The sequence below is a fragment of the Natrix helvetica genome, assembly GCF_964273705.1.
Source record: "Natrix helvetica genome assembly, chromosome: 5".
Taxonomy (NCBI): domain Eukaryota; kingdom Metazoa; phylum Chordata; class Lepidosauria; order Squamata; family Natricidae; genus Natrix; species Natrix helvetica.
Genome location: NC_138551.1, coordinates 75,448,775 through 75,471,903, shown reverse-complemented (window position 1 = coordinate 75,471,903; position 23,129 = coordinate 75,448,775). Strand labels below are relative to the sequence as shown.

At 43.3% G+C, this 23,129-nt stretch overlaps 1 protein-coding gene across 1 annotated transcript in view; it reads right to left on the bottom strand.

The window, feature by feature from the left end:
- The window catches only part of BLNK (B cell linker), a 128,700-nt gene that overhangs the window by 86,684 nt on the left and 18,887 nt on the right, over positions 1–23,129 (bottom strand). The window lies entirely within an intron of this gene.

Sequence of the window (23,129 nt, the reverse complement as noted above, 5' to 3'; positions counted from 1 at the left end):
ATTATAGTACAAAACATTTTGAATCAATGTACTTCAAATCTACTAATTTAAAGAATGTGTACAAAATCCAGGACCCATTAATCCTGTGTAATTGAAGTTTTAAGGGATCTTCACACCAGTTGTATTCAAAAGTTGTGGCCATAAAGGTGTTGTAGAGTCAGCTGTGGTCACAGGATTGTGATGTCTGACACTCCCTGTCAATTTCCCACAAGCAAAGTCAATGTGGAAGCTGGCAGGAAATCAGAAGTTGCTTCTACTTCCTCTGCCTTTTTGCCTGTCTGTGATCATTCTGTTTCTCTACTTAGATAAGGGAATATCTCTAAAATAAACATAGAAAAATAAAATAATAAAATATAAAATAAAGACTCCTATTTCAGAGTTCTTCTCCTTCCATAGTAGGATTGCTCTAGTTATGTCAGGTGCAAGTCCACAGGTGGAAATCAAATTAAACTGATTTATTGCTACTCATGCCTCTGAACAGGAATATTTTCAACTAACAATTAGCATCTGCTTGGAGTTAGATAGGGATCAATGGAATTCAGGGAGGGCGGTTGGATTTAGCCCCATTGTGACTACCTAGAGAGTCTAAGCTAATTCCTTTTTAAACTCTGTCTCCTGGTTGTTCCCCGCCTGCATGTTAGCTACTTGAAAATCTGAAACAATTTTTTCCAGATGTTATTGATAATTTTAGAGGGAGTTTTGATTCATCTCACCATAGTAGATTAAGGGTTCACAGATAGCCCTACAAATTGGCCATATTATTGGATCTTACACTTTTTTTTAAAGAGAAGAAATTATTATAAACTGTATATTTCAGTATCACCTTTATGCTTTTCACCCCCAACATACACATAATGCTTTGCCATAAACAATGTGTTCTTAGGGCTACCATTTATGGGTTATGAAACCTGTTGAAATACCAGCAATATGTTGGCAGAGTCTGGATATATTTGCTGCAATCTTGCAGTCATCCAGATTTTTGTAGCCCAGAGATTGCAGCTTTTTACATTCCTTAAAAGAGTGACTCGTTTTGCCTCTCAATTTTTCTTATAACTAGGCCTGCTACTTATGAGGTGATAACAGTTACCTCAACAATAAAAGAAAAACAAATGATCTTTTGTCTCAAAGGAAACAGAATGTGTACTTCCTTAAAATAAACAGTTTTCTCTTTAATATCTATTAAAGCATCATTTCCTAAAGCAAAAAGAACCCTTAGTAGGCATGCAAAAGTCTTTTTTTTTTGGTCAAGGGATTCTATTGAAGATTTCATAAATTTACAAATGATATCCATTCTTTGATAACATAACATTTAATTGTGTATTGGGATTTAGTTTGTATGTTACAATCTTCATAATCCTTAGAGGTATCATTTTGTACATATACAATTTAAAAACAAATATTTTACTACTTGCAAACCAGCAGATGCTTCTATAAACTCTAGCAATTAGTTTGGACAGCCCTGACGTTAAAGTAATGCTTATCTTATCTTTTTTCTGTGCCTTTGGTTGTGATCAACTGTTTTCCAAAAATTTTCTGAAAGACACGGAGCTACTGTATTTTTCAGCATATGACATAGCCAGAAACAAAAAGGGGTTTATAAAATATGCAGTACTACAAAGCTAATTCTAGAGTTTGTGCCTTTATTCAAAACCATTTGAAGATTTTGTAAAGATATTTATATTATTTTATTTAATTAAAGGACAGTCAGTTTAGTCTAGTGCAATGGTTCCCAACCTTTTTTTTGGCCATGCCCCACTTAAGCATCTCTAAAATCCTGATGCCCCTCTCCCTCAGTGACATATAATTCTTACTTTACTCAGAAAGTAAAGTCTACTCACATGGAGGAAGCCTAAAAAGCTGTTAAACTTGGTTTAAACAAGGATCAAATTGCCCCCATTAAAAATCGAATTGCCCCCTTATGGGGTGTAGCCCCACGTTGGGAATCCCTGGTTTAGTGGTTAAGGCACTGTTAGATCTGGGCAACGAGAGACAGACTGCGGACACGAAGTGACTTAACAGCTCTTTATTTATAGTAGTAATGATCCAGCTTGCTCTGTGGTCGGAGGGTTCCCCTTTTATAGGGATCGGGTACGCCCCTCGACCAATCAGAACGATACCTGTTTCCCGCTGTAGCAGCGGACCAGAGGGGAGACTTACTACGATATATGCTAATATCTAACACCCCTCCCCTCCTAGATGGAACGTTGCGGTAGGTAACATAGTCTTTTAGGTATGTGGGTGTTTGTCTTGCTCGGGAGGAGCGTCGTAGTTCGGGTTGGTTAGAAGTGGTTGCAGGATCGGGTGCTTTTCCTGTTTCACGTTCGGGAGGGTTTGTGCCTTCGTTGCTAAGGCGTTCTGGAGTCTGCTCGGTTGCGTTGTCTGGGGTTTGCTCTGCTTCGTGCGTGTTTTCCTGTTTCAAGCTTGGTTCGCAGGTGTCGTAGTTTTCTATGATGGGGCTCTCACGTGGCTGACTTTCTGTAGGCAGGGAAATCTCGTCTTCGTTCCGAAGGTCTGAGTGTGCTAGGCGACCCCGAAGTTGATCGATGTGCCTTTTCCAGTTCCGCCCGTCTTCTAGTTCCAGCAGATACGATCGTGGACCCGTGATGCCAATGACCTTTGCCGGCATCCACAATGTTCCCCCTGCATAGTTGTGGGCGTATACTGAATCCCCTATGCTGAAAGACTGAATTTTGCTTGTGGAGTCTGGGGGAGCTGTGGCAGAGTAATTTGGGTGAAGACGGTCCAGGTGAGACCGTAGACGGCGGCCCATGAGTAGTTCAGCGGGACTTCTACCCGTCGTTGCGCTTGGGGTAATATGCTGAATTAGGAGGTAATGGTCAATGCGTGTTTGCCAATCACCTGGACCCATCCTAGCGAGGGCCTCTTTTGCGAATCGCACCATTCTCTCCGCCTGTCCGTTTGATGCCGGATGGAATGGCGCGATGAGGGCATGCCGAATTCCCTTACCTGCTAAAAACGTTTCGAAATGTATGGCCGTGAATTGGGGCCCGTTATCGGAGACTAGGAGGTCGGGCAGGCCATGAGTGGCGAAAAGTCGCCGTAGAACCTTAATGACTGCCTCTGCCGTGGTTGAAGTCATTAGGACTACATCTAGCCATTTTGAGTATGCATCCACAACTATAAGGAAAGTCTGACCTTGGAATGGCCCTGCGAAGTCGATGTGTATTCGCGACCAGGGTGCTTTAGGTTTCTCCCATTCTGTGGCAGGCGCTTCCGGGGGTGCTGGTCTCGATTCCTGGCATGGGTCGCAAGTGGCCACCCACTCCTCTATTTCTTTGTCCATGTTTGGCCACCAAACGTAACTTCTTGCTAACGCCTTCATTCTAACAATCCCCGGATGACCCACATGTAAAGCATCTAATACATTCCTACGTAAAACATACGGAATAACAACTCGATCCCCCCACAATAAACAACCTTGTAACACTGAGAGTTCGTCCCGTTTTGACCAATACATTTTGAATTCCGGGCCCACGTTTCCTTTCGGCCACCCCCTCCAAACCCAAGTTTGAACTTGCTTTATTACATTGTCTTTAGAGGAGAACCTTGCAACGTCATATGAAGAAACCGGTCCAGAGTCCAAACAGTCAATGAGCAATACCGGTACTTCTGGAGTGGGGTCTGGCAGAATGTCAGGTAATGGGCAACGGCTGAGTGCGTCTGCGTGTCCGAGAGTGGAGCCCGGTCGATGAATCAATTTGTATGAATACGCAGCCAGGAAAACAGTCCACCTGGTCATGCGTGGAGAAAGGGAGACCGGGGTGGGGCGGTTTCCCGCCAAAAGTCCCAACAACGGTTTGTGATCTGTAATTAGTTCAAAATCGCAGCCGTAGAGGTATTCGTGGAAACGCTTTACTCCAGCTACAGCAGCCAGCGCTTCCCTGTCCATTTGGCTGTAATTCCTTTTGGCCGATGAAAGAGTTCTGGAGTAGAAGGCGATGGGTGCTTCTTTTCCGTCGGGCATCCTGTGGCTGAGGACTGCTCCAACTCCGAAGGGTGATGCGTCGCAGGTCAATACCAGCGGTAGGGTCTGGCTGTATTGAACAAGCAGTGAGTCAGTGGTGAGCAGGCGCTTTACCCCGGCGAAAGCTGCAGCTTCGGATCCTCCCCATTTCCATGGTGCGTTCCTCTGGAGTAGACGGTGTAGTGGCTCAGCAACGGTCACCTTCTGCCTCAGAAAAACGCTGTAGAAGTTAAGTAATCCGAGGAAGGCCTGCAACTCGGTCTGATTTCGTGGTGTGGGGGCGTCCTGGATCGCCTTAATTTTCTTTGAAGTGGGGTGTATTCCCTGACCATCGATTCTATAACCCAGGAATTCTACGCTAGGCACGTTAATTTGGCATTTTTCCTTTTTAAGGCGGAGACCCTTTTCTCTGATTCTGGCCAAAACAGTTCTGACTCTTTTATTTAATTGCTCCTCGTTTGCAGCGGACACCAAGATGTCGTCAAAATAGGGGACGACTCCCGGTATCCCTTGCAAAAGTCGTTCCATGACGCTCTGGAACAATCCTGGGGCAATGCTCACGCCGAATTGTAGCCGGTTGCATTTGAATGCTCCTCTATGCGTCACTATAGTTTGGGCCTCCGCTGTGGCGCTATCCACTGGCAGTTGCTGGTAAGCTTGTGCCATGTCTAACTTAGCAAATACCTTTCCTGGCCCCAACGAGTGCAATAAGTGCTGTACTACAGGCACAGGATATGCGCTCTGTTGTAGCGCGACATTAATTGTGCATTTATAGTCTGCGCAGATGCGGACTGATCCGTCTGGTTTGACTGGGGTCACGATGGGTGTTTCCCAGCGCGCGTGATCTACCGGCTCAAGGATTCCTTGCTCCACTAACTTATCTATTTCCTTATCTATTTTTGGGCGGAGTGCAAAAGGCACTCCTCTCGGTTTAATTCGGATTGGCGCCACTTTAGGGTCTAAATTGAATGATATTGGTTTACCCACATACTTACCAAGACCGGGGCTGAACACATCCTCGAACTCCTTAAAAATCTGTTCAGCGCTGCTGTTTCTCACGGCGTTAATTCCGGTGACTTCTAACCCCAGGGCTTCAAACCAATCAAGCCCCAGAAGGTTCTGTAATGGTGCGCTGGCGATGGTCACGGGCAGCTGGGCTTCGATGTCCTTGAAACGGATGTGGAATGTGCCTTGGCCCACGATGGGGACTTGGTTCCCCTGGTAGTCTCGCAGCAGGACGTCTGGAGCGCGTAGTTGGCTCTTTCTGAGACTAGGGATAGCCTGTTTCATGGATGCCCATGAAATAATCGTCAGGGTCGACCCTGTGTCGACTTCTAGCTCGCAGGGTGAGCCCTCCAAGAGGACTGTGACTCTCAGCCTTTTTGGCCGCTTAGGGCGGACCTGATGTATTGTGGTGAGATACGTTCGCAACTCCTCTCTCTGGGTCAACTCTATCTCATCGTCTACATCCTGAAAATACTCTCGTTGAGCGTCTTGATAGAATGCTCTTTCAGCTCTTTGTGTGTATTCTCTCTGGGGATACGCTCGCTCAGCTCCGTGTGAGTAATCTCTCTGGGGATACGCTCGCTCAGCTCTTTGGGAATTTTCTCTCTGGGTATACACTTGTGGATTTCTCTCTGGGCGCCCTTTCTGATTCTGCCAAGCCCCTGGGTTGGGCTTCTGTTGGCGGTGCATGGGTGGCTGCCATGAGGCAGGGACTCCGCTCCGGCACACTTGTGCGATGTGCCCAAGTTTGTTGCAGTGCGAAGAAACAACGTTCCTGAACCTACAAGTAGACCTGGGGTGATTCCCTCCGCAACTTGCGCAGGGCGGCAAGCGGGATCCGGGTCTCCCCCCAGGCCTCATGTGACTGCTCCGCATCAGGTGACTGTCCTCGAACTCGGGATCCTCGTAGGCGGGGCTTGTGTCCTCGTAGTGAACTTTGGTGTGTCTTGGCGCTGGCTGGTCAGTGTTGAACCCGCGTTGGATTGTCTCCGCTGATCTGTCTGCTGCTTCTGAAGCTCTTGCCTCCTCGAGTACAATCTGTAGGCTTAAATTGGTTTTTGCTAACAGCCGCTTTTGTAGGGAAATGTCTCTCAGCCCGCTAACGAGTCGATCCATAATCTGCTCATCCAGGTCTCTGAATCCACAATGTGTGGCTGCTTTACGTAGGGCTGCAACATATTGGTTGATAGATTCTCCCGCCTTCTGGTTCCTCGTGTTGAACGCTTGGCGGCAAACATGGCGGGAAGGTTTTGGCGCGTAATGAGTCTGTAGGGCCTGTTGCAACGTCGCCCATGATACTGCCTGTATTGGAGTAGGCGCGGTGAGGTCTCTGGCCGTATTGAAGACTTTCTTTCCGCAGTAGCCGAGGAAAATGTTTTTCTTCCTTGCGTCGGTGATCCCCGTGTATTCGTTCGCTTCGAGGAAACACTCGAAACGAATCATGAAGGCTTCCCATTCGTCGTTTTCTGGGTCGAAAGGAGCGGGGGGAGCATGCATCGCCATCTTCTCTGTTTGAATTTTGCCGCGCTGCGGTGATCTGATATGGCGGCTGGAATTTCTGCCGAAGTCCTGGGCTGGATCAAATCCGGAGATTCTGGAGGTAGCGTTCTTCGTCCTATCTGCCTCTTGATCCCATCCTCGTCGCCAATGTTAGATCTGGGCAACGAGAGACAGACTGCGGACACGAAGTGACTTAACAGCTCTTTATTTATAGTAGTAATGATCCAGCTTGCTCTGTGGTCGGAGGGTTCCCCTTTTATAGGGATCGGGTACGCCCCTCGACCAATCAGAACGATACCTGTTTCCCGCTGTAGCAGCGGACCAGAGGGGAGACTTACTATGATATATGCTAATATCTAACAGGCACCAGGTTAGAAATCTCGAAGACTATGAGTTCTAATTTATGAATTGAAAATTTCCTGTTTTGCTTTTAAAATAAGATCAAATAAAAAGAAATAATGACACATATTTGGGCCACTTTCACATCTCATTTGCACAGAAAGAGGAAGTTTCTATGGGTGCTGAAGTTCATTTGGTGATAGGAGAGGAGAGAACTCACATTATTTCTTGGAACTGGAAGAAATTTTTTCCCCAAGTGAATATAGTAGGGAGAGGATCCACTTGGGTACAGAAATAAAACGTGTGGGTATAATTCACTTATAAATCCTATATGCAGTATATGCTACTTAAGAGCCCATTTACGGACCTACCTTGTGGCACTAAGGGTGGCTAAACGTCGATATTATGCCACCCTTATTGCGTCTGCAGAAAACCGCCCTGCCGCCCTGTTCCGGGTGACCCGCTCCCTCCTTTCACAGAGGTCGCAGGAAGCCCCTTTACAGGGGAGGGCAGAGGAATTTGGGGAATATCTGCAGGACAAAATCGCTCAGATCCGGAGCGAATGGGTCCCCTTCAGTGATCATGAGGAGACACCGGAGGCGAGTCTTGAGGTACCTATCTGGGAGGAGTTTGACTCTGTTGCCGCCGAGGATATGGACAGGCTACGCGGGCGACTGCGGGCCACCACATGTTTATTGGACCCGTGCCCCTCCTGGCTTGTACTGGCAACCTGGGAGGTTACACGTGACTGGCTCCTGGGTCTGGTGAACGCCTCGCTGGAGGAGGGGTTCCTGCCAACCGCCTTGAAAGAGGCGGTGGTGAGGCCCCTACTTAAGAGGCCTTCCCTAGACCCAGTTGAGTTAGCCAATTATCGTCCTGTCTCCAACCTTCCCTTCTTAGCGAAGGTTGTTGAGAGTGTGGTGGCGCAGCAGTTCCCTCGACACCTGGAGGAAATTACTTATCTAGACCCGCGCCAGTCCGGTTTCCGACCGGGTCACAGCACAGAGACGGCTTTGGTCGCGTTGGTGGATGATCTCTGGAGGGCGAAAGATGGGGGCTGTTCCTCCATCTTAGTCCTGTTAAACCTCTCAGCGGCTTTCGATACCATCGACCATGGTATCCTATTGCGTCGGCTGGAGGGGATGGGGGTGAGGGGCACCATTTTGCAGTGGTTCTCCTCCTTCCTCTCCGGTCGGACGCAATGTGTGTTGGCGGGAGAGCAGAGATCGACCCTGAGGCCGCTCACGTGTGGAGTGCCACAGGGGTCGGTCCTCTCCCCTCTCTTGTTCAACACATACATGAAACCGCTGGGCGAGATCATTCGAGGATTCGGGGTTGAGTGCCATCTGTATGCAGATGACACTCAGTTGTACATTTCTACCCCGAACCACCCCAACGAAGCCGTCGAGGTGATGTCCCGGTGTCTGGAAGCCGTGCGGGTCTGGATGGGCAACAACAGACTCAAACTCAACCCTTCCAAGACGGAGTGGCTGTGGCTACCGGCGCCCCGCTTTAGCCAATGTGTTCCATCTCTGGCCATTGGGGGGGAACAACTGCCCCCAGTGGATAGGGTACGCAATTTGGGCATCCTCCTAGATTCCCGGCTGTCGCTAGATGATCATGTGACGGCCGTGGCTAGGGGGGCGTTCCACCAGGTTCGCCTGATGCACCAATTGCGTCCCTTACTGGAGCGGGACGCCCTTTGCACAGTCACCCATGCCCTAGTGACTTCTGGCCTTGATTACTGTAACGCTCTCTACATGGGGCTCCCCTTGAGATGCACCCGAAGGCTCCAGCTGGTCCAGAATGCAGCCGCACGGGTTATTATGGGGAGTACTAGGTACTCCCATGTAACACCTTTCCTGCGCGAGCTGCACTGGCTACCTGTGGCCTTTCGGGTGCGTTTCAAGGTGTTGATCGTCATCTTCAAAGCGCTCCATGGCTCGGGACCTAGTTATTTGCGGGATCGCATTCTACCCCATACATCCCTGCGACCAATCCGCTCTCATAGAGAGGGCCTCCTCCGGGTACCATCCGCTAAACAGTGCGGGTGGGCGGTGCCTAGGAGTAGGGCCTTCTCTGTGATGGGCCCAACCCTCTGGAACGACCTCCCCCCCGATATTAGAACCACCTCTGATCTCCGCTCCTTCCGCAAGAAACTCAAGACCCACCTGTTTCGAGTAGCTGGTCTGGCCTAATTATAATTATAATCGTAACTGTATTTAACATCTATTACAAACCTTCCTGGATGGCTTTTTAAATTTTATATTGGGGTTTTAAACGGGTTTTAAAATTGTTTTTTAAGTATTTAAATTGGTTTTGGGATTTTATATACAGACAGTGTGTGTGTGTTGTTTCTGCTCTATGTCTTATGTTATTTTCTGTTGTTTTGATTATGAATGGTCTGTACACCGCCCCGAGTCCCTGCGGGGAGAGGGGGCGGTCTATAAATTAAATAAACTATAACTATAACTATAAGCGCACCACACAAATAGGGACATATGAAAAATCTTGTCCAAGAAAAAGGAAAGGGAGGAGAAGCAACAAATCCATTGCAGAATATCTATACCAATAGACACACTTGGATATGTACTGTATATGCATAAATGTGAGCTGTGAAAATAATAAGATGAACAATTGCAAGGATTGTGGGTGGGAAATAATTTGGGCTGAAGAAAGAACTAATAAAATTCTGACATCTAGTGGCCTTAATAAAAATAGCAATTCCTGAAAACAATTTGATCTGAGGTAAAATAAATCGGGATTCGAATCAGATCATAAATATTTTGAAAAGGAAACAAAAATGATGCATGGTATGTATGTGTGTGAAAAAGAAATCAAACAATTGTTTAGCTGTAATTATATAAAGGGGTGAACATTAGTTACTATTATTTAATTCACTGTCTGTGATCTCAGAGACATTGATCAACTCAGGGTATTTTAAAACTAATTTTAGGTGGTAATGTAGATATCTTAACTTGCTTTGGCATTTTCTGTGAGATTCCAGTCTGGTTCAGAAACTCAGTGGCAATGAGAGGATCTCCTGCTCTCAAAACAAACAAAAAAATGAATATTTTTAAAACTACAGGAAAAAAAAACCATTTATTATTTATTAGATTTTTATTCTGTCTTTTATTACTTTATAAATAACTGAAGGTGGCGAATGTGCACCATATTTCTTCCTTCTCCTGTTTTGCCCACAACAACAACCCTGTGAGGTGGTTTAGGGCGGAGGTGAGTTGCTCCCTGTTCGGCTGAACGGTAGTGGAATTCAGGCCTGGGTCGCAAAACCGACAGTGACCCAGGCCTGCCATGCCCCCCGAACTGGTTCCCTCACCACTGCCATTTTGGTTTTTAGTGACTTTCATGTGCGCAGTTCACTGTAAATTGTTCTGAGCATGCACGAAGAACAATTTACATTGAACGGTGCATGCGCACGGGGGTTACGAACCAGTAGTAAAACCGGCAGCGACCCACCTCTGGTTTAGGGTGAGATAGAGAGACTGGCCCAAAGTCACCCAGCTGGCTTTCATCACTAAAGCAGGACTAGAACTCAAAATTTCCTGGTTTAATATAAATGATCACATATTACATTAAACATAATTAAATCAGAATCTAATTCCCTCATATGGAATATTTTAGATGCAACTGATGTATTTGTTATATGGGGTGTTTATCTTGACAAATATGTTGTTTGCTGCATTTGAAGTCTGCCAAATAAGGGGTTTGTTAATTCAAAGTTTTACTATGTTATTGATGGTGCTTCCTAAAATCTAAAATCTGGTTGGAAAGACAGAGAGGAGGAGGAGGACTCTGCTTAGTGACTGACGGATCTGCCCTCCACTCAGAGGGAACCTTATGATCCCGTGGTGGGTTCTGGATCCCATTGCAACTGGTACGGCGTAATGGGGCCGGGCATCCACCACATGAATGCACGCAGCGCACGTGCATACTCACCTCCCATGACACTCCACAATGTCTCCACACCGTTCCAGCTGCTCGCCGGAGCATTGCGCAGGTGCCATACGCTCCGTGCACATACGCGGAAGCCCTGAAAACCTCAAATACCGGTAAGGAGTGCGGGCAGACAGGTGGGCCCTCTGGGGCACCATACCGGAATGGTACCTGGTGCTCCCGGCAGGCATTGGTACGCCCGTACCAGGGCGTACCGTTCGTAACCCACCACTGTTATGATCAGAGGATTCTGTGAACTTAAGACAGAAGAGCCCTTGAGATGGTTTGACATTGGTTTATCTTAATACTTCCTATTTCCCACCTTCACATATTAAGAATATTTTCATGGTTGCCTTATAGCAGTGGGTCTCAACCTTCCTAATGCCACGACCCTTTAATACAGTTCCTCATGTTGTGGTGACCCCCAACCATAAAATTATTTTATGTCTTCTGTAGTTTTTTGAAAATATGTGTTTTCCGATGGTCTTAGGTGACCCCTGTGAAAGGGTCGTTTGACCCCCAAAGGGGTCCCGACCCACAGATTGAGAACCACTGCCTTATAGTGTTTGGTTTAAGGATTTTGTTTCTTTTCTATGAATGAGTTAATCTGTTGTATTTCACCTCTTTGTTTATTCCTGTTTATTTTTCTTCTGTTCAATCATGTCAAATTCTTTGGAAACAGCCAGGAGAAGTCTCTGCAGTTTTCTTGGCACGGTTTTTCAGAAGTTGTTTGTCCTTGTCTGCTTCTTAGCAATGTGAAAGAATGACTGGCCAAGGTCACCCAGAGCAGGGGTCCCCAAACCCTGGGCCACAGCCCACTACTGGGTCATGGCCCATTCAGAACCATGCCATAGAAATGGCGGGCAAGTGTGTGCATGCACGCAGCTCCATTTGCATGAGTGGCAGGCATCTGTGCCCATCTCTTGTGCAAATTGAGCTGTGTGCGCATTCACGCTTACCCACCACTCATGCTGAACCATCCCCTCTCCCCGCCCTATCCGCAAAGTCGGAAAGGTTGGAGACCTCTGACCCAGAGGGCTTTGTGCCTCAGGTCGGATAGAACTCATGGGCTCTGTTTCTAGCCTGGTGCCTTAACTACTACACCAAAGTCATTGTTACTATTCTTATAATATTAATAGTAACATTATAATAATCAGTTTCAGTAATCTAATTCCTAGTAATCTTTAATCTCTTCATTAAAAGACATAGTCACTTGTCTTTGTCTCTGATTTGTTTCATTTCAAGATGTTATTATCAGATTGACTTTATTTCCTTGACCAAAGTCAAGTACTGTTCTATAATCTTGCACAGCATGCCATAATATTAACTCTAATCTTTTTGAGATACTTTAGAATACAGTAAACATATTTTCCTTTTTCTTTTAATTAATTTGAGTTTTATTTGCCGCTCTATGGCTGAATAAAGATTAAGTTGATTTGACAGTGTCACTCATACCAACCTTTCCCTTTGTACCAAAGCACTCAACATACTGTATCTTCTTGAAATTTACCTTGGATATACCTCATTGTAGTTTGCAATGTCACTATAAAAATAACAACAATAGCAGGCAAGCACAGAAATCGAACACTTAGGGACACTTTCAAAAGGTACTTTAAAGATCTGTGACAGAAAAACCTTTGTGCTAATTTCTATAAAACTTGGTGAGGTTTTCCTACTTATTTCAAATCTCCTGCAAAAATACCCCAGAGAGAAAGAGAAATTGTAATCATTTATTCATGCTTTCCCCACGCTAGCTTAAGGAAGAATAAAACCCTAAATAAAGCTTGAAAATTTAGAGGTGATAACTAGAGGATAAACTATTTCCCTCAGGAGAAAGAAAGCTGACTGCACTACATTTGCTATTTACCAAACTGTCAGCTTGCCGAGGTCTGAATGTCTACTCAGTAAGTTCTCAGTAGCACAGTAAAAAAAAAAAAACCCAGTAGTTTTTGTCTAATTACAGGTAGCATCCAGAATGGAAATGCCTCTTGGTTGTGCTGAGACATTTTATTTTTGAGTTGTTCACTGGGGAAAAGTGAGTTGCATTTGAGGATTAAGAAGAGCTAATGCATCCTGCTGATATGCCAGCAGGAGGAGTCCGGAAGTTGGTTAGTTGTTTATCTCATCATGTTTACTTCTTATAAAAACAAACTAGCTTTATATACCATATTCACAATGAAGGAGAGAGATACAAGAGAACAGGCAGCTTACCAAATAATACAGTTCTTCTCAACCTTGTGTAAATTACCCCAAATTAAGTAAAAGTAGTTCCCCCCCCTTTGGGTAATGACACAGGAATCCATTAGCCAGCCACAACAGGGACATTTAAATTGACTTAAAGTGTTTTACCTACATTGGGTAAAAAGGACTTTCCAGTGAGCAGTTTTGGATAATGAAGGAACAAGTTTGTGAAGCCCACTGCTAATATCTCACCTAGGTTTTGATCAATATCTTGCAACCATATATGGAGAGAGAAATGCCAAATAAAGGGGCAGGTTTTAAAAAAACCAGAAAATAAAATAAATCAGATAAATAAGTTTGGGAAACTGAATGATTCAAAACAGAAATAGGAGAGAGGTGAAGGTACAAATTGTTCTCATACCTGGCTAATGTCTTATTAGGGCAAATATCTTACAAGGATGACATGATTTAAGCCAATGTTGGAAAGAGAAGCTGAAACACAACTTGAGAAATGCAAACAAAACCCCTTTGTTAGCTTACAGGAGCTCCTTCCAAAAGTAAAAAATGGAAAAGAAAACATTGGAGCTAATGTTAGATATTAAAAAAGAATAATAGATCATAAAGTTCATGAAGATAATGCTAATCAGCTTGTTGAGTGAACTCACAATTGATGCCAAAAATTGGCAATACTTGATGCTTGTTTTTGTTGTTGTTTAGGGGAGAAATAAAATTGAAGAAGAACTGAAGAAGTAAAAAGGCAATGAATCCTAGGAAGGATAGCAAGATCACAAAACTTGACAAGATAATAGGGCATTTGTATGACAACAACAACCAGAATAACTAAAGCAATGCTTTTTTCTTTGGTAATGGAGCGTTGTGGAAGCTAGATACTGAGAGAAAATGAGAGAAAGAAGATAGATGCCTTCAAATTATGAATTTGGAGCCAGTTCCTAAGGGTACCATGGACTATAGAAATAAATAATCAATTGTTCCTAGGCAAAATAAAGACTCATTATTCCCTTGAGGCAACAATCAGCAAGGAGAAAGTCATACATTTGGGTTATTTGACAAGAATGGATGAAAAAAACAACAACGAAATAGTAGGTAAGATTGAGAGCAGTTGCACACCTAGCATATTTAACATTTGGAATGGATCATTGTTTAATATCCACCTCCCTCCTTCACCATCAAGAACCAGGTTGGTGTAGTGCTTAAGACATTAAACTAGAAACCAGGAGGTGGCAAATTCTAGTTGAGCCGTGGGCATGAAGTTAGTTGGGTGACCTTGGGACAGTCCCTCTCTCTTAAACCTAGGAAGAAGAAACGGCAAGCCTGAAAAAAAAATCTTCCCCAAACACTGGAACTGTTAGTTGCTGAGAATCGAGACTAAGAAAGACATCCATCATTGTGCCTGCACTGTGCCTACCACCAAAGAGCTGATCACTGTATGGAAAGAAACAGCCTGACTCTACTAGGTGTCAATCCTGAAGCAGCCTGGCTGAGGCCATCTTGGAGGCTTCAGGGTTGCCACAAGGAAGAAGAAGGGACAGGGAGGGGGGGAACTAGATAGCTGGGGGTTTATAGTAAAAACAAAAAAGTTTTCCTGTGGGAACCAAGGCCATTCCAACAGGTGGCTGGGGAGAGGAGGAGTGGAGTAACAAAAGCAACTGGCCGGTACCTCTATTAGACCATGTGACTGATGACTTGGGGGGAAGGGAAACTTTCACTTTTTAATTGGATGAAAACTGCAAGAACTTTCAGGGGTGGTTTTCACCAGTTGTGCCAATATGATGTATCCAATAAACTGTTCTTTGAGGAATCTACCTGCCTCAGAGTTTTGCTTTCCATGGGTGCATGACTTGGAATGCTGACATTAAACCAACTCTGAAAGAAGGCTTGTGGTCTTCAGTAGCATCCTCTTATTGCCTGCATCCAGGGTAGACTATCCCCTAGCTATTGATACACCACTGATAGAGAGAAGCAGAAGATGTGAAAAACATTACATTCTTTGGATTAAAGGTTGAAGGAAAACTGAATGTCCTTGGAGGTTTTATAGAACTGTGGATTATGGTTGGTGTCAGGTTGAGATAGTGGGCTTTCAGCCATGCAGTGGTAGAGAAGGGGGTTGGAGCAGAGGTGGATTGCTCCTGGTTTGGCCCGGTTTGGCCGAACTGGTAGTGGCGGCAACGAGAGGCATGCATAGAAGTGTTGCGTGCACACACGACCGAGGGCATGCGCGTATGAGCTAACCGGTAGTAAAACCGGTACAAACCCACCACTGGGTTGGGGATATCTTGATGGCAAAAGGGCTATTTCAAGAGGCAACTGGACTTCTTTGTACCTTTGGGACAATTATGACCTGGAAGACTGAGAATCTCCATAGACATGTCTTGATTGCACTTAACTAATTTCCTATGTGCTTTCTTTTGTGGTCTTCAGCCTAAATTACTTGATTTTACTGGAATATTGTAAGTTATAATTGTGAATTGTCACTCTATCTTTTTTTAAATTCAGCTTATTGCAAACAAAGTTGCAGTGTGACATATTTATTTATTTTTATTTATTAAATGTATATGGATCCCCTCTCACTAGACAAAGTTACTAACTGTATAAAGAGATAGAACTATTGAGGTCAGCAAACCAGTTTCACCTCTGACAGAAAGAAAGGTGGACAAATGTAATAAATTAGATATAAATGGACAATATTATTCAGAGAAGAAACTAACAGGAAAATTGGCAGCTAGAGTGCCTCAGGTTTCAACATCTTCAAATTAAGATAAATTGATGCATCAGGTTTTTGTTTTTCATTAAAACAACAACATATGGAAGTTATTTTATCACAGTGAGGTATTACCATTATGTAATATTGTATAAGAAATATTTGTAATTTCTGTACAAAAAGACAGACATTTATTTTGATTCCTTAATGAAAAAGAGAGAAAATGGAACCCTACAAAATGGAAATATAAAATAAACTCTAAGAAGATTTTTTTTAACGAAGGAAATTCAATAGTGGGGAGAAGAATTGTAAAATTATATTATGCAATCTGACCTAGAATAGTCTAAAAACGGAACATTTACATTGCGAATCTTCTGTTTGCATACATTTACTGGATTGAATCTGATAGAAACCGGGCAGTAGTAAATTAAAAGATTAAAAAGTGTTGATATATTTGCATCTGTACCAGAGATCTTTGTGGTTCACCCAACAGGAAATGGCTGAAAGGCAGCTGTTCATGGCAAAATAGAAGTGTTGAAAATACTCAGCTCATATCTTCTTTAGAATGAAACAGATATGCTAACACATGATATAAAAGTGATGTACAAGATTTATTTGCTTTTGCTTTTGCAATAGATCTTTGCCTGGTTTTAACAAATAGTGGTTATTCCCACTTTACAGATAGAAAATGAAGATTAGTATAGAGATGATAACTACAGAACTTAATTTTGAAACCTGCTCCTGCCTTGAAATATGATATGTTTGTCTCTTTAGAGTGGTGGTGGATGCCTCCCCTCCCTTCCTGTAATCTCTGGAACTGTTTTTTCAATTTTGTTCTACATGAGTGGTGGAGGAGGAGGAAGAGTAGATAGATTACCCAGAAGTTACTACTTTTTCAAAGAAAGTTTTTGCATCTGTCCTTCATTGCTCTTTAGGACATTACCAGACATGGCTCCAGATCATGGGGGGGGGGGGGGGGGGACGACTCTTCCAACTATCCGATAATTTTTCTTCAAGTTCTGTTTTCCACACTAGAACTTCCATCAATAACCTTCTGCAATCGTCGTGCCGTACATAAACTCTTCCTCTCATGCACTCCCTTAGCAATCAAATTGAGATGAGCCAAGTGCCACCTTCAAAGCAAAGTTTAATTTCCCACAATGGGAGTGAAGGGCAAACTTGAGCGAAGTCACTCCCTTGTTTACATCTGGAAGTCCTGTCATCTCATGATGACCTTTCCTTACACATCATTAACGAATATGTGGACACTCAAGAGCTGAGGCAGAAAGAGCAAGCAAATCTCTATGTTTTAATTGATCTTCTAGCCAAGGGCCTGGGAGCTGTGCAGAAATGCTCCCTTGCTGGCCCAAGCAGCTGTTTCTCTTTATTCTTCTGCATTTGTGTGAAAATAAGAAGGAAATTAGTGGCTCAATAAAATGATATTCCACACAAAAGAGCAATATAAAAACACGGAATTTCAGTCAAATTCTACATTAATGAGCTACGGTAGTGTAGTGGTTAGAATGCAGTACTGCAGGCTAATTCTGCTGACTGCCAGCTGCCTGCAGTTTGGCAGTTCAAATCCCACTAGGCTCAAGATTGACTCAGCCTTCTATCCTGAGGTTAGTAAAATGGGGAGCTAGATTGTTGGGGGCAATATGCAGACTCTCTTAACTGCTTAGAGAGGGCTGTAAAAGCACTGTGAAGCGGTATATAAGTCTAAGTGCTACTGCTATTGCAATTAATTGGATCAAGAAAGTCAAACAGGTCCTATTTATTTATTTGGTAAGTATGCTTGCTTCAAGGAGCTCAAGGTAGTATTTGGAGTCTTTCCATCTCCATTTTTCTACCACAACAGCAGTCTATGATTTAAGCTTTGAGATACAAGTAGTCTCGAATTACAGTAGTTTGTTTAATGACAAACTTATAGTGGCACTTCAAAATTATAGTGGCACTGAAAACAGTGTGGGCGGTCTACTAGCGGCCAGCAGAGCTGGCAGCAGATTCGGACAGTGAGGAGGTTGGGGAGGAACATGGGCCAGTCCTGGAGTCTGGAGAAGGCTCTGATGAGAGCTCTGTGTCAGAGGCAGAGGGGGGGGGGGGGCAGAGCCGTATGCCAGTTATCAGCTGCCTTCAGAGTCAGACATCAGTGAGGCAGACGAACAGCTGGAGCCTGTTCCTAGTGTGTGCATGCGCAGAGTTGCCAGATGAAGGGAACAGCTAAAGAACATGGGTCGACATAAAGTACCACACCATCTGATCATTCACCGCCCCGAGTCCCTGCGGGGAGAGGGGAGCGGTATATAAATTTAATAATAAAACTCAAACTCATTCAAATCTGAACCCTATTTTTGATGGGGTGTCCATGGCAATTACCCCTATTCCCCGTTTGATGGGGGTCCATGGCAATTACCCCTATTCCCCGTTTGCCACCCCCCAAAAAAGTTCTGCCTGTTATAGATGCCCAGAGTTACCGTGATGTAAGATGGGCGTCCCATAAGTTTTAAAAATAGATAAATAATGAAATAAATATAGCTGCAATTTTTCATGAGCTTAATGCAGTTCCTTCAATTTAAACATTTATTCTCCATAGCAAAAGGGAGTTTCTTCCTTAATGCAGTTCCTTCAATTTAAACATTTATTCTCCATAGCAAAAGGGATAATCTAACTTGACTGTTAGATTTACTGTCATTTTTGTTTTTAGCAAAATAACAGAGTTGGGAGGGACTTCGAAAGTCTTCTAGTCCAACCTGCTGCTCAGGCAGGAAATTCTATACCATTTCAGACAATTTTTAAGACAGGTTTTTCCCAGATGTTGCCAGCTAGCATTGCTTCTACAGCAAGATTCCAGGGTTGTATTTTCAGAGCAGATGTACTGTATACAAAGGTTTTTTTTAAAAAAAACTTGTGTCATTTAAATTACCAGAAAATGAATGGTAATGGTAAAGATTTGGCAATATCTCTGTTAAAGAATTAAAGAGTTGGAAGGCATATGCATTTAATAAATAAGTATATAAATAAAAGCATTGAGTTGAATGAGCTTTGGATTTTAGCTCAAATGAATGCACAGATATTTTAATGGTAAAAGAAAGAGTTAAAATGATTGGCACTGCAATCCTAAACATAACTACTCAGACATACAGTAAAAAATACCAAGTTTAATATGGCTCACTCCTTAGTGCAGGGCTGTCAAACCCGTAGCCCACAGGCCAGATGCATCATGCACTGGCCACGCCCATGTCCAGTTTAGCAAAGAGGAAAAGAGGATATGTCACATGGCATTTGTGATGATGCGAGTTTGACATACCTGCCTTAGTTGATTGATGTCATGACATTCCTGATTAATCAAAAACACATCTGAATTTCAGCTGGAGTAAAATAAAACCAGTAAATGTAGAACCTAAAACATTCAACTAAATAACATTAAACAAGTTAATTTATAATTGAATAAGAGTTATTTTAGGTATTCAGCCTTTCAGCATTGTGTCATTATGATTACAGTTTTCCCAAACCATCGTTGTTGTTACAGAAACTGAAAAATCTGAATGCATTACTGATAAAAAAAAAACCTTGATACTATTATACTTTATAAACAATAAGTCATTCTGTCTCATCACTTGATTGAGGAATAGATTTGGATTAAAACACTAGTAAAGAATGACTGAATTAATGAAAGATAAACAATACTGTATGCACACTGGAGGGTCTGTTCTAATGCTCTTTGATTATCTTGGCAACATTTATTTGACTTTTAAATGTGATTACAACGATGGACTCATTCCAAACAGTAACCATTGGACAATCCATGAATAATGAAAGCAATGTAGGGATTAAATTAAAGCATGACAGGACTAAAGTAAGGCCGACTGAGATAGGGCCCTCATTCAAGCATAATACAAGTCATACAGTAGACACTTTGTTCCTGATATGAAATGTTAAGATAGCCATTGTGGCATTCTATTACAGCAGGTATGGATCAGGTTTCCACAGCTGGTTCAACTAATTATTATTTAAATTCCTGTCTTGTTAGGTATGAACCTAGCCAATATGTGTGGGGTATTTTCAGCATGTAAATTCTGGGGTGGAAAAACTAAATAATGACACCCCCCCCTCCCCAAGAGAGTCTCTAATCTAGGAATACCGTTTGCAATTGTGCTCTCCCAAACTGGTTATTTTTTTCTTCTGTTCAATTGTGACTGATTCTTGGACACTACCTTGACAAGCCTCGGGGCAAGTAGTTTTTTGGCAAGATTTTTCAGAAATGGTTTGCCATTGCCTGCTTCCTAGCTTGGAGAGAAAGGTATATATGTACACACACATACGTATACATAAGTACACACATGTATGTGTAGTATACATATGTACACGTGTGTGTACGTATATACTGGTACACACTCACACACATGTTTTCGTAGATATATATATATATATATATATATATATATATATATATATATATATATATATATATATATATATATATATATATATATATATATATATATATATACATCTGTATACTTTTCAAGAGCTACTCTTTAAAGTTGTTTGTTTTCAACATTGTGTAGGAAGTTAAAGAATACATTTTATCACCCATTTCTATTTTTAGCACTGTATAGATGGAATAAGTGCTAAATGCATATATGCAGCAGAGCATGAACTGACTTATATCATGAATTTCCCAGACAACTGGGAAGGCACAAGCTTCCCATAAGATAAGAAAATCTTATTTAAGTAATATATTATTTAAACTTTTCATTAAACTTTTTTCTTAATCATAGCAGGAGGAGAAAGAATGGATTTAATTGAATGAGTCCCAGCTGATATTACATAGGCCAGTGATGGCGAACCTTTTTTGGCTCGCGTGCCACAAGTGGGGGGAGCGCAGGGGGGTCGAGTGCGGGCGTGCCGCACTCATGATGCAATGCGCGACCCCCCAGTGTGCATGCGCGCAAAACGCGCAACCCCCCCATTTTTTCATGTTTTTTTTGCCCTCCCCATGCTCCAGGGGCTTTATAGGAGCCTGGGGAGGGCGAAAAGAGCCTCCCCCGACCCCCCAGAGGCCCTCCGGAGGCTTCAGGGACTGTCCAGAGGCTTCCCTGAAGCCTTCGGAGTGCTTAAAACCACCCTCCGAGCAAACCGGAAGTGACTTCCAGGTTGCTTGGAGGGTCGTTTTAAGCGCTCCGAAGGCATCAGGGAAGCGTCGGATGGTCCCTGAAGCCTTCGGAACGCTTAAAACCACCCTCCAAGCAAACCGGGTTGCTCGGAGGGTCGTTTTAAGCGCTCCGAAGGCATCAGGGAAGCCTCGGACGGTCCCTGAAGCCTTCGGAACGCTTAAAACCACCCTCCGAGCAACCCGGAAGTCACTTCCGGTTTGCTCGGAGGGTGGTTTTAAGCGTTCCGAAGGCTTCAGGGACGGTCCCTGAAGCCTCCAGGGGGGCGGGGGAGGCTCTTTTCGCCCTCCCCAGGCTCCTATAAAGCCTCTGGAGCCTGGGGAAGGCGAAAAATAGCTTTTAAAAAGGTGAACTCAGCTGGCCAGTGTGCTCATGCGTGCTGGCCAGCTGACAGGGCAGCGCCTCGCGTGCCCTGATAAATGGCTCCGCGTGCCACTTGTGGCACGCGTGCCATAGGTTCGCCATCACGGACATAGGCTATTACCAATTACCACATTGATTACTAAGACAATATATTTCAACTCAATATATCTTGCTTTTATTTCAGGATACTGGGGGAATGTGTGTGATCTGCAGTGCAGATGGTCTGTTGGTCTTATCTTCCTTCAACAGCACTGAAATTTTGCAGAGACTAGAAAACCTAACATGGATTTTCAAGCTAGAGGAGTATTTCTCAACCTTGCTAGTTTGAAGTTGTGTGGACTTCAACTTCCACAATTCCCTAGCTAGCATTGCAGATATCAATTCCCAAATTCCTCAGCCAACATTCATTCATTCATTCATTCATTCATTCATTCATTCCCTTCCTTCCTTCCTTCCTTCCTTCCTTCCTTCCTTCCTGCCTGCCTGCCTGCCTTCCTTCCTTCCTTCCTTCCTTCCTTCCTTTCTTCTCCCAAGGCTGAGCAATATAGAGCTATACTGTGACTATTTAGTTTTTTATTAGGAAATTTGTCAGTAGGGATCCAATCCCCTTTAAGCAAGAAGAATCCAAACACAATGTTAACTAGGGGATTTCAATCAATTTTAATTAAAGCAATTCTGTTACCAAACTGCTTAATGGCTTACTAAATATTACTAAGCATTACTTGCCAGAATAGTTTTTTTGGTTTTTCATTAGTGGCTCCTCGCCATCACTAATGATCTCATCCCTTCAGATAGAGACTTTCCTTCTCCTTAGAGCTTAACTACAAATGTCAGCTTTTCTTGTGCAATTAAGTTGTTAACTCTCAGAAGAGCCGTAAAAAGACATACTTCTTTACTGGCAGAACTTCTCAAATCAGGAAGTAGAAAACCATTTTTTTGAAATGAACTCCAAATGAGCACAGGGGGCAGTTATAATAAAATTAAGTTAATGCAGATTTACTGTTCTTTTTTTTTTTTGGAGTTCTTCTAAAGGACAACCCTCTCGTCTCTCAATTCTTGTTTCACAGATGCTGACTTGGGAAATTTAAAAAACAAAAATCTGTGTTAGATTGGGTAATGGATAAGCACACATAGTCTTAACGGTAACAACAGCTTTTTATTAAGTACAAGAAGTGAGAACAATCCAGCGAAGGTTGAGTCTGACAGCAGCCCTTCTATAGGGAGCTGTGAGACCCTTCGACCAATAGGATTAAACCTCTGTTCCCACCAGAACAGAGGAACTGGGTGGAAACCACTGTAGTTAGAACAAGTATCTAACAATCTGTTCAAATGCTTCACTGCAAAGTTCAAGGAATGGCTTCCCTTTCTGTTTCAGACAAACAGAAGAAAATTGACTTGTGGACTCTTTGCACAAAGAACATTCACAAATGCATCTCTTTTCTGAGGTCACATTGTTAGGGCCCAGTGAGCCGACATTTCACAAATTTACTAGGTGTTGTTTATTTCTATTTATAACGTCTTTCCAAAGGAATCTTCAGGTGAATGCAAGAAAATCAAGATGGTGACTGTGATTGATGGCTGCACTGAGGCTTTTAGGAAGGTGCAATGGAAACAGTGCCCCCTTCTTAATGTGACACTTGTAAGGGTCCTGATTATATACTCTTCTGCCCACGATCTTGATTTTTCTGACCTCTCTTGCATGTTTCTATCCTGTCAAAGGAGGTAGGGATCTAAGGAATGATGTAAATTATATCGCGATGTAATATTTCTTCCCTTTCAGCAGTTTAAAATTAATGAAAGAGTTGAAGTTTTCTGCCATGGCCTGCTCTCTCTGTCTGTCTGTCTGTCTGTCTGTCTGTCTGTCTGTCTGTCTGTCTCCATCCATCCATCCATCCATCCATCCATCCAT